The sequence below is a fragment of the Trichosurus vulpecula genome, chromosome 7 (genome assembly GCF_011100635.1).
Source record: "Trichosurus vulpecula isolate mTriVul1 chromosome 7, mTriVul1.pri, whole genome shotgun sequence".
NCBI classification, from domain to species: Eukaryota; Metazoa; Chordata; class Mammalia; order Diprotodontia; family Phalangeridae; genus Trichosurus; species Trichosurus vulpecula.
Window position 1 is genome coordinate 48,062,710 of NC_050579.1, and position 7,075 is coordinate 48,069,784.

The 7,075-nt window shown below is 40.8% G+C and overlaps 1 pseudogene; it reads right to left on the reverse strand.

Annotated features, from left to right (window-relative positions):
• Nucleotides 1-2,280: 2,280 nt before the first annotated feature.
• Nucleotides 2,281-5,201, reverse strand: LOC118857511 (annotated as a pseudogene).
• Between the last annotated feature and the right edge of the window lie 1,874 nt (nucleotides 5,202-7,075).

Here is a 7,075-nt window from a genome sequence, read left to right on the forward strand (position 1 = left end):
AATAGAGAGAGACAGAGAGACAGAGACACACAGAGAGAGAGAGACACACACACAAAGAGACAGAGAGACAGAGAGAGCATACAAGGGCAAGGCTTAAGTGTTATAATAGATATAGAACACTTTGCAAACCTAAGGCGCTCGATCTCTCTCTTTCTGGATGTGTATGTGTGTCTGTGTGTGTGTGTACGTAGTAGTAAATGTCATAATTATTACTGTTATTAGTCTATGGTTACCAGTGCTAAATCTGGTGATGATTTCGTTCCCTCCCAATTCTATTTCAATTCCCCTGAGCTCAAGCAATGTTTAAAGGAGCTAGCCAGTAAATATTAACAACTGGATTCTCCAGGAAAAGAAAATGTATGCACATAGACTTTAAAGTTTAATCTTCCTTGTTTTAAGTGTTAACAGCAATGGAAGTATATAAAGCAGCTTGACATTACTTGTGATTCAAATAATGTTAATTGTCACCAAATTGACTTTACTGTGGTATAAATTTCACAAATAAGTACAGTTTTTCCTTATGGTTTTATGTTGAATTCATTATTGTTATGCAATCATTTCAGTTATGATTGACCCTTCATGACCTCATTTGGAGTTGTCTTGGCAAAGATACTAGAGCCATTTGTCATTTCTTTCCCAACTCATGTGACAGATGAAGAAACTGAGGCAAACAGGGTTCAGTGACTTGCCCAGGGTCACACATCTAGTGAGTGTCTGAGGTCAGATTTGAACTCAGGGAGATGAATCTTCCTGGCTCCAGGCTGGTACTTTATCCACTGGGCCATCTAGATGCCCATGAATTCATTAAGAAACATCAAGTCCTTCAGCAAAAGCTGTTTGATAAGAGTGGATAAGGATTGGTTCTTCTCATTCAGAAAATTTCATTCTCAGCCCTTATAAGGTTAAAAAGTCATAATAAACCTTTTTTTTTCCTCTCTTCTTATTTTGACATGAATGGGTATAGTCACCTAGCCATCCAGTTATCTACTCTAGGGCCGTCTTATCATCTTCTTGCCTCATGCATACTACTCATTTCTCTCCCCAATCCCTTTCCGCTCCTCTTTCCCTGGCTACCACTTGCCTATAAATGTTGTCTTCCCTGGTAAGAATGTAAGCTCCTTGAGGGCAGGAGCTGTGTCTCCTTTTATATTGTCACCAGGACTAAGCAAAATATGTGACACATAGTAAGTGCTTGCTAAATGCTTTCTCATCCCTCCCTCCCTCCCTTCCCACCCTTTTGACTTTTATTCAACTTATCCAATCTTGTTCACCTGGGTCCTGTTCCTCGCTTCTTCTGTTTAATCTAATTTTAACTTCCTACCTGTCCTTGACCCATGTTTGTTGCCATAAAGTAGTTTATGGCTGATGGAGAGTCCTTAGTTCTATAGATGATATAGTGCCTGCCAAGTGGTAGGAAAGCAATTCTGTGGCATATTTTAAAAGATATATATATATATATATACATACATATATATATATATATATATTATATATATATATATATATATATATATATATATATATGGAATTGGAGATATGAGTCTCAAGGTGAGCAGAGAGGATTAGTGCCAGATAAATAGATTTGAGCATCATCAGCAGAGAGATGATAATTGAATCCATGGAAGCTGACAAAATCACCAAGTGAAATAGTATGAAGTGAAAAGGGAAGAGAATCCAGGACAGAACCTTGTGGGGCACCCAAGGTTAGTGGGCATGACCTAAATAATGATCCAACAAAGGAGACTGATCACCTAGGTAGAGCAGTACTAGGAGAGGATAGTGTCAGGAAAACCTAGAAGAGAAAGTATTGAGGAGAAGAGGGGTGATCAACAGTGGCAAAGACTACGGATGAGGACTGAGAAAGGGCCATTACATGCAGCAATTAGGGAAAAATGAAGGGAGAAGTTTCAGTTGAATGATGAGGTCTGAGGCAGATTCTAGAGAATTTAGAGAGATTGAAAGAAAAGGAAATGGAGGCACTGGTTTTAGATGGCCTTCTTAAGCCAGTTAGCCACAAAGGAGAGATATGAGCTGATAGCCATGGGGTCAAAGAGGGTTTTTTTGCAGATGGTGAGAATGGGGCATGTCTGTTGGCAGTAAAGGAGCTACCAGTACATAGGTAAAGATTGAAGATAAAAATGGAGAATGGAAAGAATGAAAAAAGACAGTGTGGTGGTAGAGAATAAAGTTTTTAATGAGTAAATTACATAGGTTTGCAAAGAAAAATAATTATGTTAAAAGTTAATAAATATTTTCTAAACTAAGTTTGTGGAACCCAGATTAAGAACTTATTTGAACACTGGAATCACTGGGTAAAATATACCCTTCACATAGTTTCCTCAAGGCAACCTTTGACTTCCTTGTTTCTGAGGTGTAGATGATAGGATTTAACATGGGGGTGACAATACAGAAGAGGGACAGAGACCAGGATGTCCACATCTAGGGAGTAGCCAGAGCTGGGCTGATCATAGTTGATGTTGGAAGTTCCATAGTAAATAACCACCACAGTGAGGTGAGAAGCACATGTGGAGAAAGCTTTTTGCCGCCCTTGAGCAGACTGGATTTTTCAAGATGGCAGAGATAATGAGCATATAGGACACAGCAGTGAAGAGGCAGGGGCTCAGACCAATAGTGGCACTGGATACATAGAGTGCCGCCTCATTGGCTGAAGTGTCTGAGCAGGAGAGCTTCAGGAGTAAGGGGATATCACAGAGAAAATGGTTGAATCTGGTTAGGACCACACAAATGAGATTTGCTGTGAGCCCTGTGTGTGTCAAAGAATTCACTAACCCACACAACCAGGACCCAGCTGCTAGTAGGCACAGACCCTCTTGCTCATGAGAACTGGGTAACCGTAATGGATGGCAAATGGCTATAAATCTGTCATAAGCCATAGCAGCCAACAAGACACACTCAGAGCCTGCAAAAGTAACAAGGAAGAAGAGCTGTGACAAGCAGCCTTCATAGGTAATGGTCTTCTTCTCTTGAAAAAAGTTCACCAGCATGATGGGGACAGTGGTGGAGGTGTAGCAGATGTCCAGGAAGGACAGGTTGCTGAGGAAATAATACATAGGGGTATGAAGAACAGAGTTGATTCTGATTGCTATTAGTATGAGAAGGTTCCCCAGGACAGTCACCAGATAAACAACCAAAAATACCAGGAAGAACAGTCCCTGCAGTTTTGGGTGGTTAGAAAACCCCAGGAAGATGAATTCAGTGACACCTGTTTGGTTTCCCCTTTCTTAATGTCCTTCATAGCTGAAATGAAATAGAAGATGTCATTGTTTGGGGGAGGAGAGAATTAACACCTTTCTCTATGTCACCTCACTTGACCACACTATTAGCTACAGAAACCAATTGGGAGTACTTAACCCAGGAGAGAGAGCATCCAGGAAGGACAAACACATACTCATAGGAATGGCTGGTCTCCTTAGGACCAAAATGACATCACTATGTTAGAGTCAAGTTATAATGTGTCTAAATGTTGCTGATGAGACTGGCATAACTCAGAATGCTCTACCACAGGTCAAGAGCCAATAGTCCATGTGAAGATTTGGGGTGGATTTTCTAAATTTGTGCATGTCATGCTTCAATTCTCCTTTACTTAAAGAGCACAGTACCTCCTTTGATGTCAGTATGCAATGGGCAGTACTTTGCCAGTGTTTCCCATGTCATACAGTGGATTCCAAAGGTTCTTCAGAGTAACGATGAGAATAGGGAGACTTATATGAATACCAAAGGAAAGCCACCAAAGGGGAAAAAGTTGGCTTACACTGGAATCCTCAACTCATGGATCTGGAGTTCTCTCTCTTCTCAATAGCTTCAGTGACATTGAATGATCCCTCTGCACTGAACTCAGTGATAGAACATATGCCATTTTATACAAAGGCTCTGTGGGTGTGACATTCCTTTGGTCAGTCAATAAATATTTATTTAGGTGCCTACTATGTGGCAAGCACTGAGAACATAAATACTAAAAAAGAAACACTGTTCAATCATCCTGCTTTCTTTCAGTCATTTCATTTGCTTTCATTCCTTTCTCTGACCCCAAGGTCATACAGCTAGTAAGTAGCTGAGGTAACATTTGATGGCCAACCTATACCCACTAGGCCATCTTAGAGAGGTCACAACTTCCCAGGTTTCATTGGATAGGGCCCTCAAGGTGACATGCATACCAAATGGCCTGTGAAACAAGAGCCAGCTCACACATTTGCTATTCCATTATCATGTCCCCCATAAATCTCTTCTCAAAGCTAAAGATCTCCAGTCTCTTCAAAGTTCATTTTCAACGGGGAAAGTATGGCAAACACTTACTCTAGGTAATGGGGAAAGGGAAGCCCAAAAATGAGGAAAAGGTGATCTGTGGTGGAACAGTCATGAGCACAAAGTAGGAGAGGGAAACAAAGAGAGAAATCAGGAAGTGAATTACAAACTTTGCCTCCTTGGCAACTTTTGCCTGAAATTGACTCTATCTCATGTATAGGTCAAACTGCAATGGGGCTTGTGTTTTAACAATCATACTAGATGAAGTTAATCCCTTCAAAGTAGTCACCTGGAGAATCTTCAGGCTTATACTTTATATATTGTCTCTATTTTGAGGCCCAAGTGGTACAATGGATAGAGGGCTGGGCCTGACATCAGAGACCTGAATTCAGATTGGGGTTCAGAAACTTTCTATCTATGTGACCCTGGGCAAGTCACTTAACCTCTAACTCAGTTTGTTCAACTGTAAAATGGCATTAATAGTGGCACTTACATGGCAGGGTTGTTGTGAGACTCCAATGAGATAAAATTGTAAAGGGCTGGCACGATGTAGGCAAAAATTGTGTTTCCTTCTTATTCCAACGATTGCTGCCATTATTCAAACTTGTAGGGAACTTCTCTTTGGGAATTACCTTCTTAGCCTCCAGGATTCCTTTGAAACATCATTGAGGGTGACAAATATTCATTCTTTGAGGATGGATTTAGTTTGGGGGAACAAGTAAAGATCATTCAAACCTGTAGGTGATGAAGTTTGGTTATAAAAGAAAGAAACTGATTTTCTTGTGTGGCTCATAAACTGACCCTGAAGGGAAATGACACCAGTGTAGCATTTAGAACCACATGGCCAAGTATTCCTCACACGTTCCCTGATTGGGGATGCAGACACATGATCCTGTGTCCTTGTCCTGGGCCCAGCTGGCTTGACATTCGATGCTCATGATCTCTCCTTATTGGAGGAAACAACAGAAATCATGAGTATTTACACTTTTGCTTGTTTAAAAGGATGTAATTAGGTGATATCCTGTAGGAACTAAACTGCCTCCTGGCAAACGAAATACAATGCTATGGGAATGCAGCCCTCCACACTGCATCATCTCAGTCATAATCGTTTGAGAATGACCCAAACTTTAGACATATCTATGGGAATTGTTAGAGAGGGCTGACCTTTGTCTACCTGGCCAGAGTAGATCATCCACTGCTGGAAACTAATTTGAATTCATCCCACCTGGATCTGCAATAAGAGCACAGATCAGGGCAGATGCTGGAGGGCAGGTTGCTCATTGATGAGGTGGACAGAAGCTGGGCTGTGATTATAAAGGTGATCCTCAAGCTGTTTAAGTCTGTGACCTCTTTGTAGTTCAAGAGAATATAAGAATATAGAATGGCCACACTGGGGCCAAGTAATGTCCATTCAGCTGAATCCTGTTGACAACAGATACCCTAAAGTGAAGTACCATGGGAGAGTATTTTGTCCACTCAGATTGCAATTCAAGAGCAGATAATAAAGTTGTATTAGTAACCACACTAGCACACAGGGTGGGTTGCTAGCACAGGTTCTTGATCTGATTTTCTAAAGGAAAGACAGCTTCAAAGGGGTCAATATTCTTACTTTAATTAAACAATGCAGAAAGATATAGAAACATAGAGAAATTAGGAAGAAGGTATCCAATAGACAGGGCTCCAACTGTCTTAATAATCTTGCCACACACTTTACCATTTACATAAATCACCAGTGGGGGGAACACCAATGTTGCAGTAGGCAGGGGGCTCCTTAACAAATGGCTACCCAGAGTCCTGTCCAGGAAATGAAAGGTCCTTCCCATGAGAGAGCCCCAAGGCAAAATACCAATCTATCAGTATATAGAGACTTGGCACCTGATTGGTTTGGTGCAAAACCCACATGAAAACCTCCCTTACTGTATCTGTTGGGCAAGTGTCATAATGTCACTAGTGACCATGAATATTCCTGTATAGTTCTGTATTACTGAATATAAAAGACTCTCCATATAGAAGGCAGAAGAAGTAAAATATTTATTTAGACACCAGAGGATCAAATCCCAAAACCAATAACTCCAATTCAACATGGCAACAATTGTATCCCAAAAGCATTAAGTCCACCTCATTATAACAGCAAGGAAATTAAAACACAAGATTGAAGCAAGGAGCCAAGCCATCTTGTAACCTTCTCCTCTGCTGATACCTTCCTGTAAAAAATTACTCACAGATTCTAGTTATCTGCTTGCCTGCCTCCTCTGTTGTCTAAGTTCTGAGAGCTTGCAGTTCTCAGAGCTTAACAGCTACTCTCAAAGTTTATAATACCCTTTTTAGGGCCAGAGAGCTTCACACCTCTCACGACCTAATTTGCAAAAGGGTTTGGGCCTTCCTACAAATAAGCCTCCCCAAATCAAGCTTCCCTTAACTAGCTCCACCTGAGACCTATTAAGGGGATTAATGGTCTGGGAAGATTTTTAAACACTTTAACACTACAGTAACTCAGCACCTGATTGGCAAGGCAAAATACAGGGGAAGAGGAATTATTATGGCCATGGATCCTGGGAAACTATACTATAAGAAAAAATGACCTAAAATCCCCTTTGCTTAGACTTATAAAGTATGAGGCATCCTGATCTGGTTCTGTTACAACAGGAAGTAATAGTCCTGATCATGCTGCACGTGGAGAATGGTTCAAGACATTCCTTTTAGGAAGATCCTACAAGCCTACATTTAGAATCAGAGAGAATTGAGATCTGCTAGTCTAATTCCTTTATTTATGGAGGAAGAAATTAGTACCCTGAGAGGTTAAGTATTTTAC